General features: G+C 42.3%; 2 pseudogenes; both read left to right on the top strand.

Moving 5' to 3' along the window:
* Window positions 1-233: 233 nt before the first annotated feature.
* LOC148031717 (uncharacterized) lies at window positions 234-6,348 on the top strand (annotated as a pseudogene).
* Window positions 6,349-6,586: 238 nt separating this feature from the next.
* Window positions 6,587-15,593, top strand: LOC148031716 (uncharacterized; annotated as a pseudogene).
* The last annotated feature ends 893 nt before the right edge of the window (window positions 15,594-16,486 follow it).

The following is a 16,486-nucleotide window of genomic DNA, read 5'->3' as shown; positions in this document are numbered from 1 at the left end:
ATTAAGAAAAATAAAATCTAGGTGTTTGACCTCACTTCTCAGCGTTGGCTTCATTCTTTATCCATCTGATTCATGCAGGTCCATTGGTCTCCATTCTGATTTCCTCTTAAGAGTTGCCATGTGAGCGGCCGCTGTTCTTCTGATCGTGTATCCCTGGGGTGCTTTGCCTTATCCTGCCTTAACCGTCTGCGCCTCAGGTGGACAGGTAAGTCCTCCTTGGTGCGTCTACGGTCATGGGTGGCCTAGGGATCTCTGGGTCACTATCCGAGGTAACTTTTGATTCAGAGTCAAACCCTCCATGAATTCAACCCAACTATGTACAACAGTGATTTACTGTTCAAAACTGAGAATTTCATCACCAAAATCAGCTTAGTAGGCTTCTCTAATTGCCTCACAACTAGCAGCAGGAACTCCTAGAACGGTTGCCTAGCAGGTCAGCAGAACAGGGTCACCAGAACTCCCATCTAAAATAGGTCTTACAATGCCTGACAATGCCTTGCAGGAGGCAATGACTACTCAGACCTCCCCCAGACATACCTAACCTAAACCTAGGACTTCATGCCTTGATTGCCGGTCCCCAACAAACAAAAGAAAACAACATTTACCCGCACACATATCATTAATTACTTAAGGGGGAAAAAACTAAAAAAGGGGACAAAACCACCTGGAATAGCCACAAGAAGCTTCTTCGCAGCAAAGGCTCCCTCCAGTGACTTCGTCAACCTGTATGGTGCAATCACTAAAACGACAAAGCATTAAACGTACCTGCACCAAACAGAGATAGGGCCCTCTTGGCCTAAAGAAATAGCACAAGACACTACAAACTAACTGGCCCTCTTGGCCTAAGAGATAGATCATTAGAACCTGAAAACAACTAGCCCTCTTGGCCTAAAGAAATCAGACATTAACTACTTAAAGCTACTAGCCCTCTTGGCCTAATGGAATCAAACAAAACAGCTCATAGAGATCCCTCCTTGGAAAAAGGAAAATATATGCAAATACACTCCATTTCAAGGGGAAAAATAGGGCTCTCAGCCCTAAACTAAATGCATCAAATTATGGCCCATACCTCTTGTATATATAGCAAGAGGCGTATGCATAACATGTCGTCGAATCAACCTATGGGTCCAGGATAATAATGGTAGATGGGTCTCGGCTACTCTTTGCATCACCCATATCAACCATTGCCTGCCATATAGCGCATGGTATGATAACATTCCCCACAAGCGACCAAGTCCTGTCTCAGTATCAATAACAACATCCAAACTAGGACCATAGTTGAAAAAGAGGTCCTCTGAACCAAGGAAATAACAACTCTCCCGGGAACACAACAAGAGCAAAGTCTATGCTGAGATTTCATCTCTCGCTCGTGGAATATAACTAAAGAGAAACATTCATCTGAATCAGCGTCCTCTCCTTCTTCATCACTCTCTATTTCCATGCAAGAGAGAGAGAGAGAGAGAGAGAGAGAGAGAGAGAGAGAGAGAGAGAGAGAGAGAGAGAGAGAGAGAGAGAGAGAGAGAGAGAGAGAGAGAGATTCTTTTACACATCAAATGCTCTCGAAGTACATGCGAGAGAGAGAGAGGTATATTGAAGAAGCACACCCCAATCTTCCCCCACATGCACCCCTTTGTGCAATAGTTTATTGATTAATAGTATTTTTGAATATACATTGGCCTTAGCCACCATTGCTTTCGGGCCTTCAAAAGTTATGCCCCTCTTTTAGAAATATATCATTTTACAAAATATAATAAAGCTATATTGATATATTATATGCTTGATTCAGATGTGTTAGGGTGCTAGATTTTGAGCATCCATGGGCATCATCATCCTCTTCATAAGCAAAATTAGCTAAGGAATCCACAAACTGATTCCAATAACGTGGATTCAGCTGAAGAGATATGCTCTCAAATTCATCAAGTAGGATTATAGTAGTTCGATGACACATACGAAGGAGAGGATTCCGGAATGTATATGTCCCATTGAGTTGATTCAAGATCAACTGGGAGTCCCCTTTTATTAAGAACCACCTAATACCACCTTTTTTAGCGATACTCAATCCCATAATCAGGGCATTATACTTCGCCATGTTGTTAGTAAATCCTACCCCAAGGTAAGCAGCTAATTTCATTGTAACTCTACGTCGGGGATCTCAAATAACTACTCCAGCACTTCCTTTTCTATTAGGGCCCTTGGACGCTCCATCAAAGTATAATGTATACGTCCATAATGGGTTTACATAGCCAGCCATCAAGAACTCCCCTATTCGTAATTGTGATAGTCAAAGTTCAACATATTTAGAGGATGAATTGACGGCTCCATCGCACCTTCTTCATTAAACTCAACATGGATGCTTGTCAAGATTTGTAAGCAGTGATGGCAGAAAACTTTAATTTCCCACACAAAGGTACTGTCTTCTTGCTCAATCATTTTGTAGCCCTTGCTCCACCAGATAAGCCTCCCTGATGATATCTTTGCTCGAGATATGGGTGCTCCAAATAAGGAATTAACCGCCTCATCAACCAATTTAAGCTCTCCTGTAGGTCTCAAATCAACCCCAGCATGGACTTGCAACGCGTTTTTCAGTGTTAGCATACTAAGAAATAATAAGGGCTAATCTTATTAAGATTAACCTTATTCTTAAATTCCACCCCTTGTAGATCAGCTAATAGAACTGTGGACTTATTTTTACCTACTATCCGAACTATCTTGTAAGGGCCATCCCATCGAGGTTCCAGCTTTCCTGAGCATTGATTCCAATCGGGTATTCAATAGTGGATTTAGCCCATCACAGAACTTTGAAACTTGTTGGGGAATGCTCATGGTCAGAGTGTATTTCAGCAATGACACAAATCTCGAGTAGTACACTTCCAGTGACAGGCCCAATTGTTTCAATTTGAAGAACTCATTCATCTTCTGAGTTTTGTATGTAGGTGGCATGTATCTTCCCTGCACTACTTCCTTTATCTTAACCCAAGTAATTGTGTTTTTAGAAACTGCTTGGTCCTTACACCATTGCTTCCACTAAAGCCTAGCTTCTCCGGTAAGTTTGAGCTTGGCAATCATGGCCTAGTTCACGTTGTTATTCTTGCTGCACTGAAGTAATCTTCCATGGATTCAATCCATACTGCGGCATCAGCTTCAACAATCTTCTCCTTTCTGTCGAATTCTAGTGGTTTAATATGTTTGAGGAGGAACTTCTTCTCTTGTGCCTCGGCTGGGCTTAGTGTAGACACAAGACTCTGGTTTTGCGTTGGGGTTGTCTTTGGTTTGGATTAAAACCTTCACGTTAAGATTACATTTACATATCTCTACACAACTTGAATCAACGCACAATTTATTTTTCAGTAACTATTGTGCGACAAATCCAATAAACATAAAATTCTTATTTATCCATAAAGAAGCATAAGATTCAAGTACCATTATTTGGGAATAGATAAGGATATCCCACTATCAAAGCACAACCCTACCTTTTTTACATAGACCCAATAATCGAAGAATTTATTGGCATATAATTTTAATTGATCTCATGCATGAAGAGCCCCAACATTAAGGCCTAGACATGTGCAAGAAAAGATGTAATATTAAAGCCTAGTTGGGAAACTACATGGAGAGGATGTTTTTTAACATAGTGTACACGTCTGAGTTAATCGTAAATAGAGAAGAGTTGGCGGTAGTCTCCATCTAATTCCATGAGTTTGCTAGCTAGTTTCCCCATGAATATGGATTGGGAGAATGGATTCTCAAGAAGCGATAAGTCATGGGAAGTTCGGGAAGTCCCCATTTTCGATAGCCATGATGTTCGTTTCGTCCCATTACTTTAATTCTGTCTGCTGGCAAGACTTTGACCACCTCGTCATAGATGTAGCGATTATGTTCTACTTGCCGAGATCCGATGTGTAGGATGGAATTTACACAAGCCTCATGGAAGGTGAATAACTTGATAATCTTCAAGTCTTCCAACCATGTTAGCCTCTTCAGGTTGTTTTGAAAATAGGAGAGTCGATTGGCATCTATATAGCAGTATCCCACGCTTCAAATGCCTTTCCACATACAGTGGAGAATGGTTGTAGAGTCGATATAAGATCCCCATCATGTCGGATCGTCGGCGATAACTTGAAGAGTTCATAGCCGTCTTGTACATGATGTGAAATACAAGGAACCTGCTCCATGCCTCATAAGCCTGCAAGCGGCAATAATCCGCAAGTGAGTGAAAAAAAAAGAATTATTTTCTAGTGAAAACATTGCTTCACTCTTCCCAATGTATTCCTATTCGAGTTGTTTTATTCATAGGTTCCCTCTGATACCAACTGTAATGTGCCCGCCTATGTCCAAGCACGTTTTTAGCGGTTCCTTGAGGAATGAATCTAAGCATTGCTACCCGACACTCCCATGAAATGTTTTGGGGTTGTCACCTAGGGTTTCCCAAGTCCATTTCGCAACAGAATGTTCATGGCTGAACCCGCTAGGATCGACTTGAAATCCTACTTTATACAGGGATACCAAGCCGAAGCTGATTCATACCACACTTGGTTCAAAGAGAATGGGAAACAAGAGGGATGCATTGCTTGACCTCTCTACCCATAAGGTATAGTCCCATTCCGGTCCCCTAAAATGGCATGAATCGGGTTCTATTCTAATATTACCTGAAGGTTGTTCATTATAGAACTTTGTGAGAAGCCTCCCAGCTCTCTAGGACCACCCTATCGTAGGGCGGACCCATCAGGGGCTTCTCCCACCCGCTTGTCTTAATGGCGTTCCTTAGTTACCTAATTATGTCCTATCACATTTATGTGGGACATTTAAAACAGCTTCATTAATTAAACCTTTTAGGAAATAGGGTTCGTTTGCGCAACTTATGGCACTGACACAAAAACAATTTAGGCAAATTCTTTGGAAGTAAACTTTATGTTATTATCTTAACTCAAATACAAGTCTCGTCCAAAAGGATGGATTCCGCAACCCGTGGGGATGCGTCTTATTTCCTTTAGGATTCCTGCCTTAGTAACAGGGCCTCGAGAATCCATCTCGAGTCACATCGATCTTTTGTGTAGGACCCGAAAGCAGGGAATTTACAACCAGAGTCCCCCTTGGCATCCAAGCATCCTCTTACATTCAAACTAACCCACGAAGAGACCTCTCGTGGTGGGTTCAGTCCATGTTCCCACCACGGTTATTTGGAACCCCCTTGGCTAGGGTTGGCGGCCAGCTGGGGGTAGCTTGGCCCGCTGTCGTATTGTTGTGCATTCGAGGTGTGAAATCCACCCAGATGTTGTGTGTGTGACATTTGATACTTTGTACATATTTAGTTGTCGTGTTTATACTTTTGTTCTGCATGGGCAGTATAGTGAAGAGGGTTTGGAGCAAGAGGAACTTATCTGTAATGCTCTAGTTGGCATGTCTTGCCAAGTGGTCAGTCAACCTAGACGAGGAGGTTTTCATCAATAGCTCACAGGAGCTTTGGGAGATGTACTACATAGGCAATCCATCAGAGAGCCATTCGGGGGTATAGCTATCAGCTACCCGCTCGCACAGACCTTATCCAAAATGCTGGATGAATGCTTGGAAAGATATAATTTTCTGTTCAAGAGCGATGACCGACTACATGCTTGCATCACGGAGCTAGGTGTACCACTGATGAAATAACCTGGCTTTCATCAGTTTGATGTACATGGTAATCCTTTTGGGTTACTGTCAGCCCATCCAACTGCTCCTTTCTTATCTATTCACCATCTGGATGAGGTGGATCCTGTTTTCTTGAAGTTTGATGTCTTGGGTGCTATGCAACATCTTACTAAAGCTATGCAGACAGAACGAAGCAGCTTCTTGCAACAATGCATCTTCTACAACCGAGCTCAGAAACTGTCTATTTCAATCTCGCTAGGGTATGCTGTCCAAGTCTATCCTTACATCCTTCTTCCAAGGGATTTACAAAGACCAGAAATCACCTTCAAGGCTTGGAATTCAAGAGATAGTGGAACTGATTTTGACGTGGACACAAGAAGGTCCTTGAGGTCAATCTGCAACAGGCCATTTGTTTTCTTCTTGGAAGACATAGTCATGGGAGAGAATGAGGTGGTTGTGAGTAGGTATAAGAGGGATACAAGCATTGACAAGAGGAAAATGAGGTCTTTTTGCTTCTCCAGAGTACTTCCTCCCGAGGAAGTGGAGCATGTTCAAGTTTCAACCAAGCCACTAAATGATCATTGGTTCTCTGTTCCAAGGAGGCAGTGTTGCAGACTTTTAGATGTGAAGAACAAAGTCCTGGAAATAACAGTGGCACCTTGCCAACAGGCAAATGGCAGTAAAAGATAACCAGCTTTAGCACATTTCTCTCGCTGGTAGGCACATTGCAAGAGAAATTTGGCTCACCTTCAAAATGTTAGATAAGAGCTGCATACATGTTTATTTCGAAAGGCTTATCAATTTTGAACCACGTGTTAAGATACCAAGAAAACAAGATTACAAAGGCATGTCAAAATTTGGGAGAAGGCCACTTTTCTGAGGCTATTGTGGGAGGATCTTGAAGAAAAAAAACAGAGGATCGAATGTTTTTCTGGGTAGGAGAAAAAAGCAAAGGCGGAAGATGAAAATTCTGGTGGGAAGGAGAGGATCGTTGTCTGGTCTTGGAAGGGCGAGTTCTGCGTTCAGGACAGAGGAGGAAGGACTTCAAATCATAATTTATACAAGATTTATAACTCGATTGGGCTGGTTTCTGAATGTGATGATGGAGACTGAAAATGGCGGATCGAATAGCAGATTGAATTGCAGCTATGATGAATCGAATTGCAACTATGTTTAGAGAACCTACAATTTTCTTCTTTCAGACGAGTCACAGGTGTGACGTTGACAACGAGGTCGGCATCATCGGTACTCCTGGAGAGCTTTACGAGAATGATCCAGAGAGCAATGCGGTGGAATCAAGACTTTGATTCAAATGAAAGCAACACCTTCTAGGGATTGCGGGTTCGACCAGGATTATAACACCTTTGACTCTATGTCTCGAAGAAACAAGTCATCTTCCTCAATAGATGCTTTACAACAGGATTTGAAGGATGAGTTTTTGCAAAGCGCAGCTGGGGCGAAAGAAGATCAGAGAGGAAGGAACACTTGACGCCTTGCAGAACAGGGTACTTTTACATGCCTTTCCCTCCGGTGCTGATTATTTAAGGGAAACTGTCATCCACACACTTCTTGCTGGATGGAAGCATTCAGCCACCTAAACGTTCGAGCTAAAACATTCAAATTATCATACAATTAAAATCTGGCATGGCGAGCCCACTCCAGTTAATAGCCATTGATCTGTCCGTTTCCTCGACATTCTGCAAAGATTTACAAGCCCATTAACCAGAAAAGTTTCAGAACCAAGTACAGGGAAGGTGCAACGAGATCATTGCAGCTAAGTGGAATCACAAACTGTCCTCAGCAATGACAAAAATCATTTGGATAAATCAATCCCAGACCTTATGATCTCTTTTACAAGCACATGATAAAGTGATGAATCAGCTTAAGGTTCTCAAACAGCAACATAAATTGACATGCTAGTCTGTCTTTGGAGGTTGAAGAGTAAAGATACAAGTTAGTCATGAGATGAAGCAGAAATATATTATTCAGAACTTCTCTGCTGAATCAGCCACATCCTCTCTTGAAAGCAACGGCCAATAACAGAGTTCTACCACAAGAGACTGCAGAGAAGGTTAAGGGCATGTTTATTACATTTGAAGGACTGAATACAAGTGTTTTTCTAGACGTGAAAAATGGATTTAGAATTCTCAAAAACTACGTGCGCCTTCTAAAGAGTTGTTGGAATGCAAATATGATCCTTTGTGAAGGCTATCACTATTGACCTTCTATCCTGAAATTAGTCAAGGTCCTTTGTGGTCGCGACTTTGCTTTCGAAACCCTTTGACATCTTTGGTGAATCCGAAGTGAAAGCGTCGCAGAAATTTCAGGATGGGAGATATTTCAACATCATTTCAGTCTCTTCTACGATTCCTGCTGCGTCCTCTACTTCGACTCCATCATTGGTTGCTGCGTCAAGTACTTCAACAGATGATCTAAAGCAGATTTTGCAGAATATGTCCATGTATATGCGGCTTCAAAATCAATAGACACAATTGTATATGCAGCAGCAGCATCAATTGCATCAACAACAGTTGTCTCAGCAAAGGCAACTATATTCAGAGCAGGAGAATGCAATCAGCGCGACTAAGGTGATTGAAGTAGTTGAGAATGAGATGAAGCTATTTGATGGCCGTAATGTTTCAGCATATTTGAAGACATATGAGATCAAGATGGGGTTTTTTGGAGTTCCAGCTGGACTTATGAGTAAGTATTTTCTTCGTCTTGTCACACCTGCCTTGAGGGCAAAAGTGACTGATCTTTTTATTCAAAATTCACATTGGCAAGATTTTAAGAAGGCCCTGAAAGAAGAGTATTTCCTTGAGGACTTTGGGATGGCTACACGGCGGTCATTCCGAGAGTGGGTCTACATGCCAAACAAAGGTCTAGCTGCTTCAGAGTTGATTCGAGAATTTGAAGAGAGGTATAGTCAGCTTGATGCCATTGAACAAAGAGCATTGGATGTTGAGAAAGTTGAGCTTTTCTTGCAAGCTACCAATCCTCCTCTTTAGGAAGAATTGGGAGAGCTTCTTGAAGATCGCACGAAGCCTATGGGTCTTAAAACAGATTGGCAAGATGCCCAGGATGCAGTCTCGACTTTGACCAAGAGAAGGATATGGAAGACCCGCCTATAGAATGGTTCTATGACACCGACGCCGTCTTCTGCTCCTATGCCTGCTTCTATCCCTGTTATTTCTTCTCCTCCTCAGCTAGTTTCTTGGCCTATGCTAGTGCCTATTGTTTCTACTCCTCCTATTCCTCCTGCACCAAGACCGATTCCGGCTCCTTCTGCTCCAAAACCATCCACTCCGTCGGTGCCTACCTCTCTTGATGATATAATCAAAGGCATAACAGATTTGACACTGGAGTCAGTTAAAGCGGAGTTGGTGGGAAAATTGAAAGAGCAGTTTGCTTCGACTGCGCCTACTATTTCTTCTAGTGCTCCTACTGTACCTAGGAGTGCTCCTAGTGCACCTAGGAGAGATCAAAGATGTATTTGGTGTGATAGTACGAACCATCAGCATTGCAGGGATTGTGAATCTTTTCAGGATGCAAGGAGGAATAATTTGGTATTTTGGGGACAAGATGGTAAGATTTGGTTGACTGAAATAGGAGCTCCGCTTGCTACCAACTTTGGGAAAGGCGGAATGAAGAAGTTAGTGGATGACATGGCTGCGCGTACTTCTTATGTGGAAGGTAGAGGAGATGCTTCTGCATATGGAGTCCAGATTGAGAAGGGATCAGAGAATCAGTCAGCACTATGGACTTATGCTATGGAGACAGCAAACAAGGGAAAAATTCAGCAAATTGTTTTGACTAGTACATGATCTAGCATCAGATCTGAGACAGGTTGGGATTCGCCTGTTGACAGGTACTCTATTTATGCCTACTTGGCTAAGTCTCAGGGAGTAGATGTACTTGTTGAGGAGAAGCATAAGAGGGATGAAGAAAATCCAAGTGCAGCTAAAAAGACTAGAGGGGGTGAGTTTGTTACTCCACCTATTGCAGGACCGTCTTTGAGACCAGGGCCAGAACGACAGATGAAAGATGCTCAAAAGAGAGAAAAGAGGCAAGAGCCTAGAGAGAGAAAGCAGCCAGGGTTTAGATTGATGTCCGATATTGAGACATCTACAGACATGAAGAAAATCTTTAATGATAAGATACTTGGCAGTGAGGTGACTTTTACTATTTCTGAGGTTTTGGGCATCTCGAAAAGAGAGTTTCAAGATCAGTTTCAAGAGGTCCTGAAGAGGAAAAGACATGCATTGCCTACTACTGATACATAGGGAGTTTTGATTGGGGAGTTGGATGAGGATGAGGATGAGGTTATGGTTGAGAATGCTTTTGTTTTTCCATAGATAGAGAAGAGGGTTCAGCCTATGCATTATGCTGAAACTGATGAGCCTGTATTGATACCGCGTAGTCACTTTTCGCGGAGTCATTGGGCTAGGGCAACTACAGAGACGATGGTAAAAATTGGAGAGAAACAGGTGCCTTATGTTGCTTTGGTGGATCATGGTTCAGAGATTAATCTCATAGTTCGTGGAGTTTATGAGAGTAACAGATGGCCTATGGATGTAGAGCATGGGTGGCGTATGAGAGCCGCCAACAACACTGCAGGTGATTTGTATGCTGCCTGTCCCAGTGTCAGGGTTTCTATTGGATATGTAGAGGAGGATTTCCATTTCTTTGTGCAAGATTCATGCTCCTATCCCATAATTCTTGGACAGCCATTCATCACAGAGATGCGCATGGAAACAAAGGTAATGGATGATGGATCTGCTTATGCACGGATTCGCAGTAAAGATGGCATGAGAGCAGTACAGTTTATGACTGTGTGTGTGAACCATGTTAGAAACAGGGATACTCTTAGAGATGCACCTTTGCCCACTGTGAGGGATTCGGGTTTTCATTAGGTACCGCCGTTTTGCAAGACGATGGTGGTACAGAGCAGAGAAGATTGGAGTTCTCGCCTCCTGGCAGCAGTGTTTTCTCCTCCACTTTTGTTGGGATTTCAGCAAATAATTCAATGAGTTATTAGAAGACTTCTAAGTTGCCTAGAGCTGCCAGGCAGTACATATGCAGGAAGGAGAAAAATTTGAAAAATGCAGGAATTTTAGAGGATGATGAGCATATGGATGGAATGTATGACAGTATGATTTGTGCAGATACGATGACAGAGATGGAAGATATGTTGAAAGTTGATATGCAGAGTTGTCATAGTAATGTATTAGTGCAATCCCTGGACATGTTTCATGAAATTGCAGATTTTGTGTCATAGATTGAGTCAGAGGCTGAAGTGACTCAGCAAAAAGTGTTGAGTGCTGAAGAAATTCAGCAAACAGAGTTTCCGGCTGATTATGATCAGGTTACAGAGACACAGAGGGCTGAAAACTTTCAGCCAACAAAGTTTACTGTTGAAATATTTCAGCATTTAGAGTTTAGGGCTGTTCCTATGCAGTCCATAGAGCAGAGGGCTGAGGATATTCAGCCATTAGAGTGCAGAATTGCTGATTTACAGCAAGATTTGAGTAATGCAGAGGATCATAATGAAGCCAGGGTTGACACGAAATACAAGACTGTGGATAAGAAGGTGAAGCCGGTAGTTGTACCGCTTCCACCTGACAGTGATCAGCAAATAGAGAGGGCTGCCAAACATCAAATTTTGAGGAATCCGGAGCATATAGGCCATAAATTTTTAGCAGAGACTCTTGCTGAATTGAAAATTGGAAATGGTGATTTCTTGCTACCCATAGAGAAGCAATGCTTTCAGGAGATGCTTGAGCGACATGGAAGGGGGTTTGCTTTTTTTCCCGCATGAGATTGGATGTGTGAATCCAGATATTGTTGCTCCTATGGTGATCTTTACTATTCCTCATATTCCATGGAACCTCCAACCTATTCTAGTGCCTAAGGCACACCTGCCAAAGCTGATTGATTTATTGAATGAGAAAATCAGGATGGGAATTCTTGAGCCTTCATCTGCACCATACTCAAACAGGTGGTTTACGGTTCCAAAGAAGAATGGTACTCTCCAATTTATACAGGACATGCAGCCAGTAAACAGAGTTACTATCAGGAATGTTGGTATAGGTCCAGTTGTGGATGAGTTTGCAGAAGCATTTGCTGGACGTGCCATATATTCTTTAGGTGATTTGTATTCGGGATATGATCAGTTTCAGCTGGCTTTGGAAAGCAGGGACATAACCACTATGAGAACTCCTATTGGGCTTGTCAGGATGTGTACCTTGCCTCAAGATGCCACTAATTCTATTGCGCATATGATGAATGCCATGTATAAGGTCCTTCGTGATTACATACCTCAGCTTACTATGCCTTTCTTAGATGATGTGCCCATTAAGGGGTGTGCAGAAGAAGAGAAGAATGAGAGTCTAAATGAGCAGGGATGCAGATACTTTGTGGCTGATCATATTTCAGCTTCTGAGAAGATTTTGGCCAGGTTAGAAGAAGTGAACTTGACACTATCAGGGCAAAAATCTATTTTTGGAGTAAATGAGGTTGTCATTGTTGGACATATGTGTGGATATTATGGCAGGAAACCCTCACCTAATAAGGTGGATGCTATAGAAAAGATTATGGAGTATTGTTCTACCACTTCAGAGGTACGGAGATTCATTGGAGCTTTTGTGTTTTATATGATTTGGATACCTCATTTTGCACACATAGCAGATTGTTTATATCAGCTGCTTCGAAAGGGGTAGAAATTCTATTGGGATGAGAGCCACACTAGAGCCATGCGGAAATTGAAAAAGTTATTGCAGATTGCTCCTACTCTCAGGAAAGTGGATTATAGTTATGGAAGGCCTATTGTATTGACATTTGACACTAGTCCAATTGGCATAGGTTGGGCTGTGGGTCAAGATGATGCAGATGAAAACAGGTATGCTATTCGGTTTGGGGCGAAAGTCCTAAATGAGAGATAGAGGAGATATTCGCAAATAAAGAGGGAGTTACTGGGGATTGTTACGGCTCTCAAATGTGACAAGGAGTACTTTATTGGAGCTTCAGTTGTGGTAGAGACAGATTGCTTGCCATTGATTGGAATGATTACGAGTTGCTCTACTCCGGATATAGCTATGCTGAGATGGATTGCATACATCAAGTCATTAAATCCGGAATTTAAACACATAGCAGGGAAGGATAATCCAGTGGCAGATATGTTGTCTAGAGCCAGATATGATGATGAGGAAATACTACTTGCAAAAGAGGATGATGCAGAAATTTCAGCCACTATAGTTGATCATGTTTGCCATGTCTATGATATTGTGGCTTTCATAGAAGAACTCTATGTTGGAGATTGGTTGCAGATTGGCAAGTACCTTAGTACACTAAGCAAAAGAGATGAATGGGCAGATGAAGAGTTCAAGAAGATCAGAAGGAAAGCCTATGGTTATTTTCTCAAGGATGGATTTCTTTGGAAGCATTCGAAGAAAAGAGGTGGATTACCTTTGCGGGTTGTCTGCGATAGAGAGACACAATTACAGGTGATGAGGGAGTTTCATGAGAGTCCTTGGGCTAGTCATAGAGGAGTGTGGGCTACTTATGAGAAAATCAAGGAGAAATATTGGTGGAAAGGCATGTATAGATATGTTTCTCACTTTGTAGAGACTTGCAGAGACTGCCAGATGTATTCGGTAGTGCTTCATCGAGATGAGCTTCATCCGACCTATCCGCTATGCATTCATTATAAGTGGGTAGTTGACTTGGTTACTATGCCTATGAGTTTATGGCAGATGAGATATATTGTTTTGGCTTAGAGAGGATCTTAGCAATCATGTTGAGGGTAGATCTTTGAGAACGAAGACCACTAGTGCAGTGTGTAAGTTCTTATTGGAAGAAATTTTCTGCAGGTATGGCTGTGTCGGTAAGATCACTGCGGATTGTGGTGAATTGGATGCATATGAAGCTAGGGAGTTTTTCTCTCAACTAGGAATCAAGTTGGCTCTAACTACAATATACAATCTAGAGGGAAATGGGAAGAGTGAAAGAGGGCATCCGCCGATAGTGAAAGCATTAGCCAAAGCATGCAGAGGACGGATTGGTGAATGGCCGAGACTTCTACCATTTGCTTTGTGGGCTGATCGTACGACTCACAGTGTTACCATAGGATATATGCCTGCAGAGTTGATGTATGGTTAGAAACCGATTATGCCAACTGAGACTTGTGCTTTGACTTGGTCAGTTTTACCTTGGCAGGAGGATTTGACGAGAGAGGAGCTCTTAGCTATTCGGATTCGGCAGTTGGAGAGAAGATCAAAGGATATTTAGCTAGCTATTGACAGGTTGAAGGTTGCTAGACTAAGAAATAAGGACAGGTTTGACAACAGGCATCGCTTGCGGCCTAGAGCAATAGAAGAGGGAGACTGGGTATTAGTCTTTGATAGTAGCCTTGAAAATCAGCATACTGCACTTCGGAAGATGGTGAAAAGATGGTTTCGACCGTACATAGTCAGACATGTCTTTGACAATGCAACATATGAGCTGACCGAATTGGATGGGACAGTGCTTAGAGTGCCTATTGTAGGAAAAAGAATCAAGATTTTCAAGAAAAGAGACGATGAAGATTATGCATTGGAAGAATTTGCAAAAGAAGAGCAACGAGAAGAAACTACACTAGAAGAGACAGATGATATGACAGATAATCTTGTTGATATACCGGAAATGCACAATGAAGAGATTGATCTGTTTGTGGATCTTGATGATAACGATCATGAGTAGTTGGCCCATCCGAAGGATGAGTAGGATTAGAGGGGGTGGATGTCGTATTGCTGTGCATTCGAGGTGTGAAATCCACCCAGATGTTGTGTGTGTGACATTTGATACTTTGTACATATTTAGTTGTTGTGTTTATACTTTTGTTCTGCGTGGGCAGTATAGTGAAGAGGGTTTGGAGCAAGAGGAACTTATCTGTAATGCTCTAGTTGGCATGTCTTGCCAAGTGGTTAGTCAACCTAGACGAGGAGGTTTTCATCAATAGCTCACAGGAGCTTTGGGAGATGTACTACATAGGCAATCCATCAAAGAGCCATTCGGGGGTATAGCTATCAGCTACCCACTCGCACAGACCTTATCCAAAATGCTGGATGAATGCTTGGAAAGATATCATTTTCTGTTCAAGAGCGATGACCGACTACATGCTTGCATCACGGAGCTAGGTGTACCACTGACGAAAGAACCTGGCTTTCATCAGTTTGATGTACATGGTAATCCTTTCGGGTTACTGTCAGCCCATCCAACTGCTCCTTTCTTATCTATTCACCATCTGGATGAGGTGGATCTTGTTTTCCCCAAGTTTGATGTCTTGGGTGCTATGCAACATCTTACTAAATCTATGCGGACAGAACCAAGCAGCTTCTTACAACAATGCATCTCAGAAACTGTCTATTTCAATCTCGCTAGGGTATGCTGTCCAAGTCTATCCTTACATCCTTCTTCCAAGGGATTTACAAAGACCAGAAATCACCTTCAAGGCTTGGAATTCAAGAGATAGTGGAACTAATTTTGACGTGGACACAAGAAGGTCCTTGAGGTCAATCTGTAGGCCATTTGTTTTCTTCTTGGAAGACATAGTCATGGGAGAGAATGAGGTGGTTGTGAGTAGGTATAAGAGGGATACAAGCATTGATGAGAGGAAAAGGAGGTCTTTTTGCTTCTCCAGAGTTCTTCCTCCCGAGGAAGTGGAGCATGTTCAAGTTTCAGCCAAGCCACTAAATGATCATTGGTTCTCTGTTCCAAGGAGGCAGTGTTGCAGACTTTTAGATGTCAAGAACAAAGTCCTGGAAATAACAGTGGCACCTTGCCAACAGGCAAATGGCAGTAAAAGATAACCAGCTTTAGCACATTTCTCTCGCTGGTAGGCACATTGCAAGAGAAATTTGGCTCACCTTCAAAATGTTAGATAAGAGCTGTATACATGTTTATTTCGAAAGGCTTATCAATTTTGAACCACGTGTTAAGATACCAAGAAAACAAAATTACAAGGCCATGTCAAAATTTGGGAGAAGACCGCTTTTCTGAGGCTATTGTGGGAGGATCTTGAAGAAAAAAAAACAGAGGATCGAATGTTTTTCTGGGTAGGAGAAAAAAGCAAAGGCGGAAGATGAAAATTCTGGTGGGAAGGAGAGGATCGTTGTCTGGTCTTGGAAGGGCGAGTTCTGCGTTCAGGACAGAGGAGGAAGCACTTCAAATCATAATTTATACAAGATTTATAACTCGATTGGGCTGGTTTCTGAATGTGATGATGGAGACTGAAAACGGCGGATTGAATAGCAGATTGAATTGCAGCTATGATGAATCGAATTGCAGCTATGTCGAGAGAACCTACAATTTTCTTCTTTCAGACGAGTCACAATTGTGACGTTGACAACGAGGTCGGCATCATCGGTACTCCTGGAGAGCTTTACGAGAATGATCCAGAGAGCAATGCGGTGGAATCAAGACTTTGATTCAAATGAAAGCAACACCTTCTAGGGATTGCGGGTTCGACCAGGATTGCAACACCTTTGACTCTATGTCTCGAAGAAACAAGTCATCTTCCTCAACAGATGCTTTACAACAGGCTTTGAAGGATGAGTTTTTGCAAAGCGCAGCTGGGGCGAAAGAAGATCAGAGAGGAAGGAACACTTGACGCCTTGCAGAACAGGGTACTTTTACATGCCTTTCCCTCCGATGCTGATTATTCAAGGGAAACTGTCATCCACACGCTTCTTGCTGGATGGAAGCATTCAACCACCTAAAGGTTCGAGCTAAAACATTCAAATTATCATACAATTAAAATCTGGCATGGCGAGCCCACTCCAGCTAATAGCCATTGATCTGTATGTTTCCTCGACATTCTGCAAAG

The sequence above is a fragment of the Lygodium microphyllum genome, chromosome 9, assembly GCF_053477565.2.
Source record: "Lygodium microphyllum isolate KBCC chromosome 9, Lygodium_microphyllum_v1.1.10, whole genome shotgun sequence".
Lineage (NCBI taxonomy): Eukaryota > Viridiplantae > Streptophyta > Polypodiopsida > Schizaeales > Lygodiaceae > Lygodium > Lygodium microphyllum.
The sequence above is the reverse complement of the archived record's forward strand: the minus strand, read 5'-3'. Positions and strand labels throughout refer to the sequence as shown.